The sequence below is a fragment of the Miniopterus natalensis genome, chromosome 8 (genome assembly GCF_054644295.1).
Source record: "Miniopterus natalensis isolate mMinNat1 chromosome 8, mMinNat1.hap1, whole genome shotgun sequence".
Lineage (NCBI taxonomy): Eukaryota > Metazoa > Chordata > Mammalia > Chiroptera > Miniopteridae > Miniopterus > Miniopterus natalensis.
In genome coordinates this window covers 38,806,882-38,828,337 of record NC_142088.1, presented here as the reverse complement: position 1 = coordinate 38,828,337, position 21,456 = coordinate 38,806,882, and the positions used below count along the sequence as shown (strand labels likewise).

Genomic DNA, 21,456 nt, shown 5'->3' with positions numbered 1-21,456 from the left:
GTGCCGGCTAAGGAGGAAGGTTGTTTTGCTGAGGTGAGGAGAGTCGCCTGGGCAAAAACTCTGTCCCTCCTGCCCGGCCAAATGAGGTTTGAAAAGAAACACTTCCTGGGCTAAGCCTTGCCCCGAGCACTCAGCCCTGTAACCCAGGGTTTCGTCCCACTTTCATCCCTCTTCTCTCAAACCAGTCAGCTCCACCACTACGCAACTGGGAATAGAATGGCAATAAGGTTTAAATGATTTTTAAAGAAATAGTTAAACCAAAGCTTTTTGTTGCCATATTTAATTCACACACTTGCTCAATTCTAATCACATGTGATAATCTAATTCACATATATTTTTATCAATTTTATCTGCATTAGAAAATTATCAAAAGGCTGGGATCAAGTAAATATAGCCCTGTGGGCAGTGAATTAGGAAACAGACTCGGTTGGTGAAACAAAGATCCATCTACCAACAAAATGAATAAAAAACAGCAAAACAGGGCTCCAAACATGAGAGAAATTTGAACACAAACCGTGCAGGGTTGGTTCAGCTGCTCCATATCATTAGGAACCCGGGAGTTGTTAGATCTCGCTGCTCTGTCATCCTCAACAGATTCCATGTTTGACAAGTGCTACCCATGTCCTTGTCTGTAATGGCTACTCCAGATCTGAGCATCACATCCACATTCTAGCCAGCGGCAGGAGGAAAGGGGGAACTAGAGGACATACCTCTGTCCTTTAAGGGCACAACCCTTAAGTGGAACATCACACTTCCATGTACATCCCATTGGCCTGAACTTAACCACATGGCCCCACCTAGCCAGAAAATGCGGTCATTGCCTGGACAGCCATATGCTCGCTAAAATTTGGAGGCTCTATTGCTAAAGAAAGAGAGGATGCATATTGGGAGACAAGTGAAATATTAATTCATCCATGTGTTCATTCATTCATGAACATTGGATACCTACCTAATGCCAGGTACTGTGCTATTATTAGGAATACACCAATAGAACACCATTCTCTATTTCCTGCCTTAAGGGATTTACAGTCTAGTGAGGAAATAAATATGAAACAACAACAACAACAACTGTTGATAAAAACCAAATTGCTCTACTGGGATTATGCACAAAGCACAAGACTTTGCCGAGGAAAACCAGGAAAGCTCAGAGCGGAGGCAGCCTTTGCACTGAGAATGGAAAGACAGCAATAATCACATAAAATAATATTTCCTTAGTAATTACTTTGTGCCAGGCACTGTTCTAAATCCTTTACATATGTTAATTTATTTAATCCCTCCATGATAGAAACCATTATTGTTCCCACTTTACAGATGAGAAAACTGAGGCATTATAAATGGTAGAATTGAGATTTGAATGCATACAGTCTGACTTAAGAGCCTGTACTACCTTCTACAAGAAGGACAGGGTCCCAACCTCATGGCCTAAGTCTCCCAATGTTTCCTTGCCATGCAGAACGAATGGAACACAGCAGGAGAGGGGAAAATTAAAGACCAGAGAGGCTCAATGCCTACCTAAGACACAGCAGGACGGAACTCAAAATGCAATGCAAGTGTGCTGATTTTTAGTGCTTTCTATGGGAGGAGTGGTCCTTAATGTACATTCTAGGGTCACAAGGGCCTGTGGAATACGCTCCAGAAGATTCGAGTTTACCAAATATAGGGCATGTTTGTTTTTTTAATTCAAAAAGTAGCCTTCTTTGTACTTACTAAAAAGCAGACATCAATTCACCACCCTCCTTCCAGAAGCAACAAAATCATCCCCTTAATCCTGGGGTGGTCGTTTTTCTGTTGGCTGGAGGGAAGTGATCCTGCGATGGAGACGGGGGCCACAACCTGAAAGAAGTTTGGTCTTCATGGAAATCAATGATGCATTCAGAAAAGCTCTTCTGCCTTGACGATTCTGTTGGACAAAATAGAATTCGTTCGTTCATTAGCAGCAGTTATTTACTATGGTTTTTCTATTATTCTAAACAGGTTGCCTTTTATTTACAAGGTGTTGGCCCTAAAAGATGAGGGGAAAACACAAGCGAAAGCATTCAATGAAAGCTTGGTAATATTTCAGCGTGTTTCAATGAGGCTCTTTTTCTCCTGTTTTCTTCTGGTCATTTCTCACCCTTGATTAGTAATTTTACACCCTAATAGTAAAATATGAAATACTTTTTAATACTGCCATGGTGGTAAAAGTGTTTGGTTTTTATGATGTGTCTCCAGAGATAGATCTTTAGTGGTACATAGTGAGGTTAATTCAGCATAAAGTAGTATAATACCTTTCTTATTTCTGTTCACTCATTTAGAAATTATGGGATGAATTCTAGAGAAGGGTTCACCCCTACTGACTGGAGATTAGTGTTTTAAAAGACTGGGCTTCTCTTTTTCTCTTTAGGGAGGTGAAAAATGTTTCCAATCGACTTTTAAAAAATCTAATAAACAGGAGTTATTTCCCATTTTTGTTTCCTCAGATTCCTGGGAGAAGGTGCATTATGGAAAGCTTTGCTGTTGCTGGGGCTCACTCTCCCATCTACTCCCAGAGGGCCAGCCACTGCCCCCTCCCCTCCTTCAGAGACTCCCACTCCAGGGGCTACTCGTGAAATGAGAGCTGGAAACCTAACAATCCTTTCACACTCTGCCATTTTGCAAAGACACTAATAATATTTCCTTTGGCTGTATTGTTCAATTGTGTGAGGCAGAGAAAGAAATTGAGTTAGCCTCTTGGTAACACGGTGGTAAATCCAGGGGGAAAAAAATGAAAACACGAAAACAACAGGAATTAATCTTCTTTGGTCTTTGGCTACACTGAAAACAGATCCCCGGTGCCCCAGGGGGCAGGGGCGGTGACACCCGCCTGCGGAGATGCGTTTCCCCCCCGGGGAAGTTTCAGCCCCTTTCCCAAGGGGCAGGGGCATCAGAAGGGGGCAAAATGAAGGTAAATTTCATATGCGTTTACTCTTCCTAGTATCAGCACTTACAAAAGTCCAAATTAGACTTATACAATGAGCTACCGTCTAACTTAATCTCACAGTTGCTTCTAATTTCAATCTCTAATGAATGCTTGGCGCTCCCGTGCTTCCTTTCATAAAAAGACAAAGTTCCTGCTTCTCACTTCATAAAAATGGCAAGAACAAGTTAACCTTTAGCTAATATGGATAAGAAAAGGTTAATATGAGTAGAATGAAAACACAATTTCCCCACAATTTTAATTTTACAGTGAAATCCAAAGCTCTTTAGACTAGATAATTGTTAGTTTTTCTGGGTACTTACTGCATTGCCCTACTTGGAAACCTATTAAGAATTAAAAGTAAACATGTCAAACAAGAACTGCTCCCTAATTAATACTAAGACATGTATGAAAACATTCTTGAATATTAGGCTTAGTAGTATTGTATATTATACTGTCCTTGCTTATAAAAAGTTAAATGTTTCTTCAAATGAGAATGCAGACCAATAAAGATAGCTAAATATGCAAAGTGCAGCTATCCATCCGACACACACAAACCAGTTCTGATAATGTTACACTGCCTACCTGCATTTTAAAGATTAATTATTTCTAACTGCCCTCCTGTGAGAGAACTGATAAACAAACAAGATGATTAACAGAGAAGGTAAAAAATATATAACATCATGCAAACAAACCGCGCCTGGGGTCAATGCTCAAGCAGTTGTGACAAAGAGACTTTAATTCTGTCTGATTTCTAGCTGCAGGATCAAAACACCATGTCATAAGAAGACATAAAGAAAGTGACGCAATGCTTCACAAACCCCAAGAATTTGCTGGCTGGTGTTTAAGAGCAGAAACTAAAACCGACCATAAATATATAAAACCCAAATAAACATACTGATCTCTTAAACTCTGACCCAACGTTAATCCAGGTATTAATGATTTTCTCAGAACTAAACCCAATGAGGTTTTTCCAAGAAACAGAACCTACCTTTCTAAAACATCAGACGGAATCGGAGTAAACCGTGGTGTGTGAAAGGGTGTGGGGGCCTGTCCTGATGTGGCCCCTGTGCCACGGTATGAATCCAGTTCTGTAACCTCCTGGGGGATTACAGGACCCCTGAGCATGATTTCCTGCCACGACAATGTTTTCCATTCTTCACACACTTGTTACACTTTGGGACACAGTGTGGCTGGGTCTGGTGAACTCAAGGACAGGGGAAATATAGAGGATCTAGAACTTCATGGAGAATCATCTGCTGAAGGCGAGGTGGTACTTTGGGGGACACTGCAAGTTCAGGGAGACGTTTAGTCCAATAAGCTAGCCCACAGTCTCCCAACCACCTACAATTCAGCAACAGTGTGTTACCACATGATACAAGGTAAAGTAATATGTCACCCACTTCCAGACTTCACACTCAAGTAGGGGAAAATTGATTCATTTGTGCTCCTTGGACAGCAGCACACACACTGGTCCAGGGGATAATTCCATGTAATGAAAACTCGAGTGTTTTAGGCACTCCATGACTGCTTGTCAAACACCAAATGTATCCTTATGGTCTGAAAAAGTTACCATGTCTCCAAAAGTGCTTCTCAGGGTTACATGCTTACCACACCTAAAAAGTCTGCAGCCTATTAATGGAAACATATGTAGAACGAAAGGGGGTGGGTGGGTTTTAACTGGAAAAACAAGTATCAAGACGGGATTTAAAAGTCATAAAATGCAGGTCTCCTTCTTCAAGTCATTTTAAAGAGCCAAAGCAGTCTGCTGCTTGATCCGAGAAAATACAGCAGTGAAGTCCACAACAATTTAGCCATATCATAGTAGGACAGATAAATTAAATAACATGCTAGATAGAGAAAGTCTACTGAACGCAACACCTAGAGCACTGCAGTAACTCTCTTGAGAATAACCTCGGATGACCTTTAGTAGTTTGCATAAAAAGGGAGCAGCAGCTTAACTTGCAGTGAGTAGGAGTCTGGGAAGCCTTGCCTGTGAACCCTGTGTTCAAACCCCCAAAAGTCTGGCCGGAATCTGACCAGCCGCTGGAGACCAGCAAGCCATTGGGTTCCCTAGTCTATGCTCTGGCATCTGCCAACTTGTCAGAGTTAAGAGCAAGCATTTTATATTAAAGGTGGAGTACATCAGTCAGGAAAGTCTTTGATTTAGACAAATAGTAGTTTCCAACTTTGCCACAATTCCATTAGGACATGATTTCAAGATCTAGGAGGAGAGATGGAGACAATAAGTACAAAAATATTTGTACCTTCATTCTGTCTAAAATAATGATAACAACAATAATAATGACAATTAAATAATCACCCCCAAAACGACTCACAATTGGTATGTCCACTGAAGAATAAAGGTCTGTTTTTACTATGTATTCTATGATAAGAAAAACCTATCTTTTATATTAAATTTTTAAAAATTGTGCCTCTTACTCGTGTTTATAATTGAAGTGTTGAAAATCCAATACACTCTTTCAAGAGGGAAATCTAAACAGTTTTCTGTCAGTAACAGCAACATACAGTAGTCTGGAACCTCCTTGAAGTTAATTGCAGCACAGCTCACTAATGAAACTTTCCGTCTATTAAATCTTAACAGGCATAACTATAAAAATGGCGCCAAGCTTTCTCCTGCTCTGGAATGTCCCAGCCAGCACTTTGTGACTTTTACCCTTTATCTTTGTAATTACTGTAATTATTGCAGGGTTGGAGTAGAATCAAGATCTAAGAACATAGTTGGTGGGTTTTGTTTCAAAGTCCATTTTTTTTTTCATATTCTCAGGATAGGAAATGTTTGAGATGGCCTACGAAAGGAGCCAGTTTATTTCACTGTAGGACCTATGTTGGGGTCAAGGATGATTGAATTATCACTGAAATCAGAATACACATGTGATATACTAATACCTTCTACTTAACTGTGATTTCTTAGTAAACTGATTTTATATTTTATTTTACATAATTTATATATTAGTAGAAGTAGTTTTGTAAGTAATATAAGCATGGAGAAGACATCAAAAATCATTATTTTCAGTTTTATAGGCTAACAAAAAAATGTTCCCCCATTTTTTTCATATTATTCATCTGAAAATGGGCATTAATCTTAATATTTTGAAGTCTTTGAATGAAAACCAGAAGGAAATAACAGCTCTTTTCTATATTACTTGTTCTCATGAAGAACAAAATTACTTTTATTTTACTGTCTGTAAATGGTCCCTGTGCCCCTACAGTGGAGAGAGGACCTAACTCTTGCCTCCAATTCTTGTTTAATTTTGTATCAATTCTTCCTAATATTAAAAGGAAGCGCTTTAGGGTAGTGCCCCTACAGTCATTCTGTTACTGGTTCCAAGTCTTTGTCCTAAATAGCAGCAGTTCGGGAGAGGAAATGTCCCGCTAAGAGACCGGTGTGAGGCCAAATGAGGAGGGGCCGGATGAATAATGTGCTGCAGTTATCTTTATAAATTGATGCTTTGCTGCGGGAGAAATGTATTTGCAGCCTAATGCCCGGTAGGCATTTTATTCCATTTCTATTTTCTCTTCTCTAGGCAAATTGTAGCCAAAAAGACAGCATGAACATATATAATTTTGGCTACGATAACTAGGACATAAAACATGTTAATTAACTTTTTAAAAGTAAGTTTTGATTAGTTTTATAATATCTGTTGGCACCTCTGTGCTAAAGTGGGTTTTTGGAATGACCCTGTAGACCAAATTTTCCCTTAATCGATCATTTGTTGCCATTTTATGTATTACATGGGCATCTCCTTACAACTTAACCCTCAGCATGACATAGGTGTTTCTTCTAAAGCATGGTTTCTCTAATGTGATCAGCACATGGACCACCTGAATCATAATTATGTAGAGAGCTTGCTAAAATGCAGATTCCTAGGGCAGCTGAATGAAATTTGTTTTACTGAGCTCCCTAGTTTATTTCAAAGCACTAAAACTTGCGAAAGGAACTTCAGCACGATCTATTACCTTCAATTGTTCCACTTATAGCATCATCTTTATTGTCAACTACTGTTTTTACTTAGCCCCTATTGAGTACAAGACGTTGTCCTGAGGGACATGAGGGTTACAAAGGTGAAGTGGTGGTGTGTCTGCCCTCTAGGCACTCGCATCCAACCCGAGAGATAAATCAAAGTTAAATGGGAATACAGCATAGCATATACAAAGCCCAAATAACAGTGATTTGTAAGACCGTCACTTAATGAGCTCATAATATGAGCAGGCCTGTTTATATAGTTTATCTCTATTTCTCATAATCCTGGGTAAAAGATATAATTTTTCCTTTGTTACAAATAAAAATTTCTAAGCTCAGGAAATTCAGTTGACCTTCTCAATACCATATGGCTTGTAAATGAGAAAGGTGGGGTTGAACCCAGACCCTGTGACCCACCCAAGGCCTATACTCTTACAGGCCACCATGCTGATCCAACTAACTGGGGCACAAGTGGAACAAAGTTGGGTATTAGTCCTGTTGTTGCTGATTCCTGAACTTAAACTAGCAATGTCACAAACAGAGCTCTGGGGCCTCAATGAGTAGAGCAGCTTGTGCACAGGGATGTGATTCACTCAGAGTATAACCCCGTTCAAGACAGAGCGAGGGGGTTATCGTGGGGTTTTCTGTGTTTTGTTTCCTGTCTTTAAGACCAAAGTATTTTGTAAAAAAGTTAAGGTTCATTGTGGTCAAGAGTACAATTATCTGAACTTAGTCTTTTCCAAGCTATGAGCACTTTTTTCCTAATTTTTTAACACAGATTCAGCTTAGGGCAGAGAGGGGCCAATTATAATTTGAATTATAAAAGGATCATGAATCTTTTACAAGTGTTGTATTATACTTTAAAAAAAATCATTCTCTAGATTTTTAAGATACGGTTTCTCAAAAGAAACAAACAAAATAAAGCAAAAAACAAGAGCATAAAACCAACATATCCAGAAATTTACCACATAGAAATAATAAGTTAAATGGGTCAAAAGAATTTTATACCATCAAAACTCAAATTGCTTTAGCTCTCTCAATACTAATGCAACCCAAAGTAATTTTTTTGTATTAATGTTATGAAAGTATTAAACTGTTTTAAAATCTGGCTTTAATGTTTTTGAATTATATTTTAACTTTGACATTATTATAGATTCAGACGGAGTTATAAGAAATAATACAGAGAGATCCATGTAAAAGGGTAGCAACATCTTGCAAAACTTTAGTACAATATCACAACCAGGATATTGACACTTCACACTGACAGTCAAAATACAGAACATTTCTATCACCACAATGATTCAAAATATTGCCCTTTTATAGCCAAACCCACTTCCCTTCTACCAATACCCCCTCCCAGCAGCCACAAGCCTTTTCTTCATTTCTATAATTTTGTCATTTCAAGAATGTTACATAAATGGAATCATAGTATATAACCTTTTGGGGTAAGTTTTTTATACTCTGCTTAATTCCCTGGAGATTCATATAAAAATATGTATCAATATTTTTCCTTTTTATTGCTAAGTAGTATTTCATGGTATGAATGAACCACTGTTTGTTTAACCATTCACCCACTGAAGGACATCTGGGTTGTTTCAATTTTTGATTACTTCAAATAAAGCTGCTATAACATTCATGCATAAGTTCTTATGTGGACATTGCCTTCTTCTCTCTGGGATAAATGCTCAGGAGTACAGGTCATATGGTAGTTTCATGTTCAGTATTTTAAGAAACTGTCAAGCTATATTCCAGAGCAGCTATACTCATTTTATAGTGCCATCAGCAATGTATGAGTGATCCAGTTCCTCCACATTTTTCATCAGCATTTGGTGTTGTCAAATTTATTTTAGCCATTCTGACAGGTGTATAGCAATATCTCATTGTGGTTTTCATTTTCATTTCCCTAAATTTCCCTAATGTTAATGGTAATGAACATCTTTACATGTACTTAGTTGTCATTTTGGTGAAATGTCTCTTCACGTCTTTTGCCCATTTTCTACTTACATTTTTTGTTTGTTTGAGTTTTGACAGTTTTAAAAACATATTCTAAATATTTGTCCTTTGTTGAATATGTGATTTGCAAACACCGTTACCCACTCTGTAACTTATCTTTTAATTCTCTTAACAGGCTCTTTCTCAGAGAAGAACTTTTTAATTTTGAAATCTAATTTACCCATTTTTCTTTTTATGAATCATGCTTTTGATGTTAAGCCAAAGAACTCTTTGCTTAGCCCACAATCCTGAAGATTTTCTATGGTTTTTCCCCCCTAAAAAACCTTACAGTTTTAGTCTCCACATTTGAGCCCATGACTATTTCAAGCTAATTTTTATATAAGGTATGAGACTTAGGTCAACGTCCATTTTTTTTGGCCTGTGGATGTCCAATTGCATTTGTTGAAATGGCTGTGCTTCCTCCATTGAATAGCTTTTGCATCTGCTTCAAAATTCAGTTGAGCATATTTGTGTGGGTCTATTTCTGAGCTTTCCATTCTGTTCCATTTTCTACTCCCCTGCCAATAGCATACAGTGCTTATTACTATGTTATAGTTCTTATTCTTATTTTTCTTATTTTTCTTATTATTCTTATTATTCTTATTTCTTATTATTCTTATTTTTCTAATTAATCTTTTTAAAAGTTGATTTAACTATTTTATTTACTTTGCCTTTTTATAAGTTTTGGAATAATCTTGCCTATATCTACAAAAAATATTGCTGGGATTTTTATAGGAATTGAGCTAAACCTATATATCAACTTGGAAAGAACTGACCATCTTTACTATGTTGAACCTTTTAATTCATATGCAGGGTGTGCTGCTCCATTTATTTATTCTTCAGTATATTTTATCAGCATTGCATAGTTTTCAGCATAAAAATCCTATACATATTCCATTAAACTTACACTTAAGTGTTTTTTTTAAGTGGTTATAAAGGGTATTGTATTTTTAATTTCTGTATCCATGTGTTCATTGTTAATACATAGAAACACAATTGGTTTTTTGTGCATTTATCTTGTATTCTGCAACCTTGCTAAAGTCACTTATTAGCTCTAGAAGCATTTTTGGTTTTACTTTATTTTTAAATTCCTTGGGATTTCCTACATAAGCAATCATATTATCTGCATATAGCGACAACTATATTTCTTCCTTTTTGACATGCATAGTTTTAGATATTTTCTTGCCTTATTGCCCTGGCTAGAAGCTGCAGAGCTGTGCTGAATAAGAGTAGACCATACTTACCTTACTCCCAATCGTAGAGGAGAAGCATTCAGTCTTTCACCATTAAATATACTGTTAGCTTTAGGTTTTTATGTAGATAATCTCTATCAATTGAAGATGTTCCATTGTGTTCCTATTTTTCTGACAGTTTTTTAATTATGAACAAGTGTTGAATTTTGTCAAATGATTTTTCTGCATCAAGTGATATGATCATGTGCTTTTTCTTCTTTGTCCATAAGGTAGATTGCATTGATCTTCTGATATTAACCAGCCTTGCATCCCTGGAATAAACATCACTTAATCTTCCTGTATAATTCTTTTCATACATTGTGAATCCTATATATTAATAGTTTAAGATTTTTGCACCTATATTCATGAAGGATATTGATCTATGGGTGGTTTTCTGTATTGATTTTGTATAATTTGATATCAGAGTACTACTAGCTTCATTAAATTAATTAGGAAGAATTTCTTCTTGTATTTTCTGGGAGAGATTATGTAGAATTGGTGTAAATTCTTCATTAAACATTTTGTAGAATTCTCTGGTGAAGCCATCAGGGCCTGGATATTTCATTTTGGGAGTTTTAAAAATGCAATTTAATTTCTTTAATAGATATATGGATATTCAAACGACCTATTTCATATTGGATAAGTTGTGGTGTTTTGTGCTTTTCACAGAAGCAGCCCACTTTATCTAAGTTGTAAATTATATACATGTAGAGTTGTTCTTAGTATCACCTTGCCCTTTCATATTTGCAGGGTCTGTAGTGATGGCCCCTGTTTCATTCCTGAAGTTGGTAATTTGTGTCTTCTTTTTCTTTATCTGTTTTGCTAGAGGTGATCTTCTCAAAGAATCAGTTCTTCTCATTTATTGATTTTTCTATTTTTATTTTCATTGATTTCCACTCTTACCTTTATTATTTCCTTCCTTCTGCTTTCTATGGGCTTATTTTGCTCTTCTTTTCCTAAGTTCTTGGGGTGTAAGTTCAGTTTATTAATTTGAGACTTTTCTGCTTTTCTGATATATGCAGTTAGTGCTATAAAATTTCCTAGTTTGATTCCACTGTGGTCAAAGAAGGCATGCTTTATTTTCAGCTCTTTTAAATGTGTTAAGGTTTGTTTCAAAGCCCAGGGTTTTATCCATCTTGTTCTGTGTTCCAAGAGCACTTGTAAAGAATGTATATTGTATTGTTGTTGGATAGAATGTTCTATAAATGTTGATTAGATCCTGTTGATTGATGAGGCTGTACAGTTATTCTGTATCCTTGATGATTTTCTGTCTACTTGTTCTATCAATTGTTGAGCATAGGGTATTGAAATCTCCAACTATATGTGGATTTTTAAATTTATCCTTTTAGTTCTATCAGTTTTTGCTTCACATATTTTGCAGCTCTACGGTTTGGTGAATAATCCTTGAGAATTATGGTGTCTTCCTGGTAGACTGATCCTTCTATCACATAATGTCCCTCTCTGTCTCTAGTAATATTCTTTGTTTTAACATTAATATAGCTACTCTTGTTTTACTTTTATTAATGCTTGCATGATATATTTCTTTCTATCCTTTCACTTTCAACCTGTATATATCATATTTGAAATATATTTTTTGCAGATAGCATGTTTTTTTAATCCACTCTGCCAGTCTTTTAATTTGTATATTTAGACCAATTTTATTTAATGTTATTATTGATCTGTTAGGGCTTAAGTCTGCTATATTATTTATTTATTTTTGTTTATTCTCACTTTTGTTTGTTGGTTTGTTTTCTTTTCCCTGTTTTCCTGTGGTTTACTTAAATATATTTTTAGATTCCATTTTACTTATCTATCATTTCTTGAGTATATCTTTTTGTATAGCTTTTTCAGTGGTCCTTGATGTTTCAAAGCTCTTTTTTTTTGTTTCTTATCTGCTTAGAGAACTTCCTTTAGCCATTATTTTAAGGTAGGTCTTCTGAACACAGATTCAGTTTTCCTTCATCTGAGAATACCTTGACTCCCCTTCATTCTTGAAGGATATTTTCGCTGAGTATAGAATTCTGGATTGACAATTTTCTTTTAGCACTTGAAAAACATTGTGCCAGTTTGTTCTTCAATGTTTATGATGAGAAATACAATGCGATTTGTACTGCCTTTCCCCTATTGTTTTGTCTTTAGTTTTCAGACATTTAATTATGATACATCTTGGTATGAATTTCTTCAGCTTTATCTTATTGGAGTCTCTTAGCTTCTTGGATTTGTAGGCTATGTCTCTTGTCAAATTTGAGAAGTTGTTGGTCATTATTTCTTTGAGTAATTTTGTAGTCTAACCCTCTTTCTCTTTTCCTTCTGGAACTCCAATGACAGGAATGTTAGGTCTTTTGTTATAGTCCTGCAACTCCCTGAGTCTCTGTTTAGCTTTTTGTTTTGTTTTGTTTTTCAATCTATTTTCTTTCTGTTGTTTCCATTGGATTATTTATATTTTTTCTATTTTCTAGTTTATTGGTTCTGTCATTTGATCTCTCCATTCTGCTGTTGATTTCCATATTGTTTTTTCTAAATTTTCCACTTGATTTTTTCCTGTAATATTCTATTTTTTGGTGAGTGTCTCTGTTTTTTCATTTGTTTCAAGTATGTTCAAAATTGCTCATTGAAGTATTTTTATCATGACTACTTTAAAATCTTTGTCTTATACTTCTAACCTCTCTGTCATCTCAGTGTTGGCACCCATAGTGGGTTGAATGATGGTCCCCACAAAAAAAGATATAAGTACATACTAATCCCTGGAAACTGTGACTGTTACCTTATTTGGTAAAAGGTCTTTGCAGATGTAATTAAGAATCTTGAGTTGAGGGAATCATCCTGAAATATCTGAGCAGGACTTAAATCTAATGATAGGTGTCCTTATAGGAAAAATACAGAAGAGGAAAGACTATAGGTATGATTTTTGTTATACTGAGTTTGACTGACCTGTGTGTGGGATGTACAAGTAGGGCTCATTGGGAAGGCAGTTGGATGTACTTGTCTGGAGCTTGGGAGACAGAGCTGCTTCCTACGGTCCTGGAATGGTAAAGTTTGTCCAGGGAAAATGAAAAGTGAGAGTTCAGGTCCATTAGTAGAGCCCTGAGGAACACAAGCATTGAAGGACCAGAAGTAGAAGAAAAGCGAGCAAAGCAGATAGAGAAGCAGTGGGCAAAGAGGTAAGAGGCAAACAAGAAAACATGCACAAATGAGTGCAAAGCAAAGCTCAGAGAAGCTTCAAAATGTAATTGAACCAAATAGATATGAGGGACCCAAGAGGTGACTTTTGCACAGGGAATTTAGTGACAACACAAAAAGGAAGATAAGACAAAAAAGTAATAATAATAATACAACATGAAAACAATCAGATTCAAATCTTCATGCATGCTCTGGTTTTTGTTTTGTTTTAGATCATTAAATGACATGAGACATACTCTTCCTTAATGAAATGATTCTCCAACTCAAAGACTATGGTTTACATTTTTATTTTGGTTTCCTTCTAGGACATTTTTCTCTCTGAATTTTCATCTCAAGATTGGTTCTTCATAAGCACCACAGACCAGTATTATCACAATAGTTGTCATAGCAGCTGACATGTATAAGCACTTACTACAGATCTTGCTTGTGCTCTTTAAATAATAATATAACTTAGTCCTACCAATAACCTTATGACATAGGTATTGTCATGCCTGTGATGAGGAGTCTAAGGTACAGAGAGGTAACTCATACAGGATCACGTAGGTGTAGGTGACTTTTTATTAGCACCAACCAGGCCCCCATATATATAAATCTCTGGCAGCTTTTCCACAAGAAAGGAGGGAAGCTAGTCTGGAGAGATGGCAGCCAAGTGTCTCAGACATGTGCAGACAGTGGCACCTCCACTAAAGACTCTCTAAGCTGCTAAATGAGCTATTTCAGTTTCTCCAGGTGGAGGAGTTCCTGGGATGTCAGGTTATTCTTCAGGCAAATGATGACTCTGTGGTGCCAAAGTGATCACTCCAAGTCCTTTTATGACATGATCTGACATGACAGGGAGCTGTGGCCATGCTCAGAACTAAGGAGGGAATGCTCAAGGTCATTAAACAAAACCTGATGCTTAAATAAAGGGTTTACAGTCGGTCTCACCTCCTTCTCCAAAACTGGGCTAGTTCCTGAGGTGTAACTTCAAACTCTCACCTTAGCTGATTAAATCATCGGTCCCATCCAGGATGTGGAAATGTACACAGGCGCAGACTAATGGCCTGTCAGAGGAAGTCAAAGAAAATGTGTGCCGTAAGGTAATTTGCATGGTTCTGAGAGGATTGCCATTCAATACTCTACTTATTTATTAATTCAATGAAATATTTTTGAACACCAGCCATATGTTGGGCACTGGAAAGATTCAGAGAGGAACAGGATACAGTTCCTGCCTTTGGAGTGCTGGCACTGGAGATGTTTATTAAACGCTGAGGCCACTGCAACGAATGAGCTGAGCACAGGGTACTTGGGAGCACCGAGGAGCCACATCTAACCCAGTCAGTGGGGTCCTGGGGTAGAGTTCTGGGAGGAGGAAGACCCCTGAGTCAAGTTTTAAAAGCCTTAAGCAATGAGTGAAGTCATCATTTTTAGGAGGAAGTGAGGGACAATCCAGGCAGTTAGAGCAAAGGTTTGGAGGTGAAAAACAGTATGTGCTATCTGGGAAGGACAAGCTCTTCAACGTACAAAGAAAAAGGCAATATGGTGGTAAGAGATGAGGCCAAAGAAGCAGAAGAGAGTTCCACATGACCCACTGAAGAGGCTGGACATCTCCACAGAGAAAGAAGATCTGTACAGGTCTTTTAAGTGATGGGGTGAAGACTAGGTTTTAGATGGCTCAGTAAAGCCCATGAGTATGGGAAATGTTTCCAAATGGACACTAACAATGTGTGGAGCATGTTCCTAGGTTTGTAGCCTATTGTAAGAACTGGTAAGAGTACCTGGAAAACTGCTGTATGTATGTCCTCTCCTCTTGGAGGAAAGGGTTACACTTTAAGTTTCCCTTATCTCAGATGAAGCCTGAGAGCCGGCTGAAAGATGCTGAACAAGAAATAGCATGATCATATCTGGGTTTTAAAGTAATCACAGAGGCCCTAGGGCAGTCTCCATGAGAGCAGAGACCAAGTTTGCTATGCTCATCTCTTGGACCACATTCCCAGCACAGTGCCTGGATGTTAGTAAACACTCCATGATTGTGTTATGAATAAATGAATGGATGAATCAATGAATAGTAAGGCTGGAGGTAAGAAGGATGAAAGTGGCTGCAATAATAAGGGTTTGAGCTCAAATAGCAGCAGAAGTGGAAAAGACAATCAACAGTAGTTGAGGACTGACATGGATGTCATTTGGGCATGAGGAAAGAGTAAAGGATAAATCTTAGATTTATGGTTTTGGCAACTGAGAAGGTGCTGTTATCATTCACCAAAATAAAGAATGTAGGAGGAGAAGGTTATGGAGTAGAAGGTCAAATGAATTCAGTTCCAGGTGTGATAATGTTGAGCTATTTATGGCGTCCCCATGGAGGTGTCCCGGGAATCGGCACTGCTCCTCTGGAACCCAAGGGAGACAGCTGCTTATGCAGACCTGGTGCTACTGGCCTAATGGTTGTAGTTGAAACCACGGGTGTGTTTTGATGCAAAAAAGATTTCAAATAGGGGAAAGAGAGCAGGACAGAGGGTAGAAGGATAGACTCATAAGGAACTACAGCACTTAAGGGCTAGAGAGAGGAAGTGAAACTTTCAAAGGAAACTGGGAAAGATTAATTCAGAAAGAGGGGTGGAAATCAGGAGGCAGAAATGTCCATGAAACCAAAGGCAGATACAGATGCAGGAAAGAAAAAGTGGTGTCAAATATTCCAGCAAGGTCTGGTAAAATGAGAACAGAAACTGCCATTGAGTTGGTAATTAGTAACTTTTTTCAGGTTCCTTTGAGTGGTGGGCAGGCGGGCAAAGCCAGGTGATTGGAAGAAAGTGAGGAAATAGCGACAATGAAGCTAGACGGTTCTTTTAAGAAAGGTAGAAGAGAAATGCAGGCAATCAAAGGAATATATTATATAAATTCAACTGAAAAGGTAAAATAGTTTAGCAATAAAGCGCAATGTGTGGGAATCTCACTTAATTTTAGATTCAACACATTCACATTTATAAAGTACCATCTTTATGCTCAGAAATACACTGGAACTTTCACTTCCTTAATTTTTTATTATGTAAAGCTCCTAGCTTTACATAATAGTGGGTGAAAAAAGTTGAGGAATATTCTTTTTCCTGTCAGTGGAGTAAAAGTAGTCTGGATTTTTTTAATAGCCTAAACTCAAAATAATATAATTTTCAGAAAGCATTTATGCATTGAGGTCTTTTATTTTTATTTTTACCTTGTTTCTAATATAATTATCCATTGGTTCAATACATTCAGTAACATTTTATTGATAAATATACTTTGCCTATTTCTTTTCACTACATTTTTTGTGTGGATTTGCAACATCATTTGGGAAACATTTCAAAATATGGCACACTACTTATTTCTGTCTGGGGCTAGGCATGGCTTTATCCCACTCCAGGCATTTCGTAAATAGCCAGCTCAGCAAGAACCAAAAGTAGCTCTAGAAACAGACGTAGATGACGCACAGATCTTCCTGGTCCCTTTTTGTCTTCGTTGGTTCATGGGTATGTACCATTTTATTTTCCAGGCTGGCTCAAAGTGAATCATAATTGCTGTAAACCAAATTCATCTTTGCTTACCCATCACACAGGGCAGTGCTGCCCAATTATAGACTTTCAAATAAAAAAGTTAAAATCCCAAAATTAATGTTACCTCTTCCACACCCCTTCACTCTTCAGTTTGGTCTCTTTTCAAATACTGCCAACTGAACTTTCATGGAATTTTTCTACTATTTCCCTTCATCTCTGTTCTTTGGGTTGAAGCTCTGATCATACTAACCTGGATGAGCACAACCTCCCACCACCCTGATTCTAGTTATTTTTCAAGTTTTTTCTGATGTTATCTTTGCAGTTATTCAAAAGCAATGGGTAGCTCACTTGGACCATCAGGGGATCCTTCTCCCGATCGTTGGAAGGGCACGGAAGCCCCTGCCATCAACAGCTCCTTCTCACTGTCCCCTTTTCACTTCTCGGCCACCACAGACGCCTTCTGTGTTATTTCATGGAAACCAGCACACTAAAAGTAACCTTTAAAGGAAAACAGCTTTGTTTTTGTTTTCAGAATTTTCCAATATGGGAATGCAATAACTTTTATTCCGGCCAAGAGGACACGAACAACCTTTACCCGAACATTGCCTTTAAGCTGTCCCTTCTCAAATGAAAGCCAGCCGTGTGTACACTGTAAAAAGCCATGAGTCCACAGACTCACTTGTCTATTTCAACTCCACGGGAAAATTAATTTTTCACTGGCTCTTTTGTTTCACTTCAACTAGCTCCTACACTGCTACCATTTTCTGCCCTCCTCAAAACAAGCTCTATTATTTGATTGCCATGTAGTAAAGGGACACTAAAGAACATTTATAATAACTCCCAAATGATCAAATATGGTAATTCCCAGTGGTCCAGTAGAAATAAAATGTGTGCCTCCTGAACCTTGTTTTTATTAAAAACCTCCACTGAAATATTGAAGTAACTGCAAAGTCGACAGTAGAGACTAGAAATGGATCAGCCGCTTTTTAAAGGTCAGTAAGTCTCTTTCTCTCCCACATCTCAAAAACTCCCATTGAGAAGGACTGTAAAATCCAATGGATGTTCTGAGACACACACAAAGGGCCACTTGCCTTGAGAATAGGAGACAAGCACATGCCACCTGCCACATGAAAAGCTTCTATGAAAATTCCATAGCTGCCCATCTCTCTTATTTTCCTCCCTTCAAGTAGGAAGTTCACTTTTACAAGAAATGGCAAATCATTTTTTCTTGATGAAGATACTACTTAGTGTGGAGATGAGGTTGGGATGGGACTTCAAGCAGAAAATAATTTGAAGCAGAAAATAATTTGAGGCCACATTGCTAATGATGGATGGTTAGTGAAGGGTAGAGTTAGGCTAGTGGAGAAGATATGGGTGGGGGAGCAGCAAAGGACCCTAAAGGTCCTCCTCTGACACCTCTCTGTGATCCTCACTGAGCAGGTCAGGTAGGCTCATTTCGCTACTTCCCCACCTGTGAAAGAGCGTTCACAATAACTCTCCTTCATACCTCATAAGGATGTAAGATAAAAAGTATTTGTTGAAGCGATTTTTAATGGAAAGTGATATCTACAATAAGGTGAAAGAAATCATCTTTATATATGCTCTCTACCAGCTTTATAAATTCACTATAATCCAGGGTGGTTTCTGGGCTTCTCTTAGGAATTTTTCTATGGGTCGGCAGAAAAATTACTGACTTATCTCCTATAAAAATAAAGGATCAAAGGATTATGGGTACAAAAAGACTTTTGTACATCTTTCTGCCTCCCTATGAGCCCACCATTCAGATGGACAGGAAGCTACTCTTCTTTTTCTGAAACTCTCCTGGTTTTTATTATGTTGAATCCAAACTCATCAAGATGACTGATATATTTTGTTGTATAAAGAACACTTGGTTACTCCTTTCCGTTCAAAAGTGTATCATTAGAGAGGCTGACCTCTTCCCCTGTAAGACCTCCCCCTCACACCTCCCTCCCACTCGGATACAGAAATTATGATATATGAAGTGGGGGTGGGGGTGGGGGAGTACTATATTTTCAACAAATGGGATTCTCTGGTTAATTGAATTCTCTATTCAACTGAAATTAAACCTTCGTGTTTCAAGCATCTTTATTCCTTAACAAGTTCAGCACAGTGCACAAATATTTGTTACATGACTTGTGATTTACAGGGCAGCGGGGCCATCTTTCTAAATGTCAGGTCTCACTGGGCGGTACTTGAACACAAGTAAAAAACACATCGAATATTGGGCTCCATGTGTACTGGTCTGAGAACATGGCCCAAAAGATATTTTTAAAAACAAAATTTTCTTTGGTTATCATTTGTCTCTGCCCCCCCCCACCCCCCCCACACACGCTTAGAAGCAAGGGGAATAAATCCAATTGTCTAAGGATTGCTATTAGTAGAACCTGGGATGGATTCTAGGAATCTTAGCTCATTTTACTCCCATAAAAGTAAGGAAATCAAGACAGTACAATTTTAGCTAGTGTCATACAAAATCTATTGCCCTGCCCCCTCTTTTTTGTTTCAAGGTTTTCGGACCCAATTTTAGAAAGTTAAAAGACAATAAGGTAGGACATATTAGCCACTCTGATTATATTAGTGTTTCTATCTTCAAGCTTCTCCCCCTCTTCCGGTGCGATAATTGTCTTTCTTACTCTGTATTCTCCATGGGACCAGTCTCCAGGATCCACAAACCTGAGGCTGAAAACTTCAGTATTTGGATTCTCTGTCCTTTTTAAGGAGCCCTCTGCTCAGGCTTAAGAGTATGAGCTTGGAATCACTGTGGGTTACAAATCTTGGACCCACTACTTACCATCTTTGTGATGTTAGGCAAATTAGTTAACATCTCTGTGCTTATCTGTAAAATGGGCAAAATAGTACTGCCAGGGCCATTGTTAAGTTAAAATGAGACAACCTGGATAAAGTGCTTAACATAGAAAGCTCTACTTAAATTTAGCTATTTTTACTGTTATGCTAATCACTTCTCCCAGTCTGCAAGTAGTATTTCTCAGAGGAGCTCTGCAGACCCAGTTCATTGTAATTATACATGGAGTTTCTGGAAAGTGTGGATGCCTGCTCCCTTCCTCCAGAGGAGTCTCATCCAATGTGCCTGGGGTGAGGTTTAGAAACGATATCTTTACTAAGTGCTCCTCAAATTGTGACACACCCAGAAGTTTGAGAACCACCTCCATAGTGGTTCTAAGAAACATTTGATTGACTTGCTCTGCTAACTAGTGGGTTTTCTTTAACTTGATTTTTCTTTTCTCATTGGTTCTGAGCCTTTCCTCCAGTCTAGAAACTCAGGCAATTCATTTACCAGTGTTATGGACTCCGGTCATTTGTTGTCTGCCAAACATTTGAACCCCTGACATCCATATTCTTCATTGGATTAGTCTTGGTGGCAGAGAGAACACCCTACTTCCATTCTAAAAACTGCAGTAGGAATGTCCTCCCTCTCATCCTCTAACCCCTTCACACTAGCACACATCGGAGCAAGGACATTTGACCCAGCATTAGCCACACGGACACTGCCTCTCAGACTTTGAATCATGGGGGGAGAGAGCCAAGGACTAAGAGATAAAAGATTGGTGGCCCAGTCAGGGACAGCGTGTGGCAAACAGCCCTGACAGTGTGGAGCAGGCCCAGTGTTAACGAGCATGCCCACCTGTGCACCTGCCAAATGTGGATAAAAATGTCTTTGATAAGGGAGGAAAGTGCCTTTTTTTTTTTTTTTAGCATTAAGATGTCTACAATTATGCTAAAAGGTAGACAATCTTAGGAATATTTGATAAGGTTCAGCAAAGAGACAAAGACTCAGCAAGCATACTAACGCACCAGAATTATGCTCTGTGCGGTCAATTCTTTGCAGGAGAAACGTTTGCTTATGTTGAAGATGCTTCATCCTGAGGCTAGAACAAGCAATGCTGCTGTTTTTTACCTTCTGCTTGCGGAACCTAAAAACAATTCCCGGCTCCCACTCTAGGTTTATTAAGATAGAACCACACGGAACTCAATGCTTGGGCTTAATGACAACAGGAAAAAGAAGCAGAACTTGGGGGAGGAGGTAGAGTAAAAGAGAGAGAGGACTGTAAAAAACAGAGAAGAGAGAAGAAAGAAGAAGGCCCAGGGGCCTCCAGAGGTGGACACGGGTGGATCAGAAGGCTGCTCAGCGTAAGGCGAGGCAGCCATTCCGCCCCTGGTTCTCACGGAAGACACCCTGCTGGAAACAAGCTTCTGTCTTCTTGCCCCTCTCACACTCCACTCCCTCAGGAGCAGGGGAACTTCAGGGACTGGGAGCTCTCCTGGCCCCCTCTCTACCACACAAAATTTTTATATAACAAGCACACATTGCCCTTCAAAGGGAAGATCGACAGATTTGGGGGTAAGTCCGCTTCAGAGGTATCCCTAGGAAGGTATTTTGGCTGAGGAGCTAGCAAAACCAAGGCCCATGCTTTCAAAGTACTAGGATAGGTCAAGGACCTGATGACTTTATTGTCTCTTCCAGCCAGAACATTCTATGTTCCATTCATATTCTACACACGCTTTATAAAAAACACAGTTTTATCAACCATGGCCCTGCCACTTCTTAGGCATTCCCTTTACCATTCTGAGTCTCAGCGTCCTTGCATC

At 38.4% G+C, this 21,456-nt stretch overlaps 1 long non-coding RNA gene across 2 annotated transcripts in view; it reads right to left on the bottom strand.

Annotated features, from left to right (window-relative positions):
- Positions 1-17,208, bottom strand: part of LOC107532816 (uncharacterized) — a 31,024-nt gene extending 13,816 nt beyond the window's left edge. Inside the window, exons 1-3 of one of the 2 annotated variants that reach the window (XR_001602778.2) lie at positions 17,176-17,208; positions 14,303-14,367; positions 1,708-1,900 (exon numbers count right to left, since the gene is read on the bottom strand). This is a non-coding gene — a long non-coding RNA (uncharacterized LOC107532816). Of the gene's footprint in view, positions 1-1,707; positions 1,901-3,630; positions 3,704-14,302; positions 14,368-17,175 lie in introns of those variants that run through there. The other variant, XR_001602784.2, reaches the window with a different exon arrangement.
- Between the last annotated feature and the right edge of the window lie 4,248 nt (positions 17,209-21,456).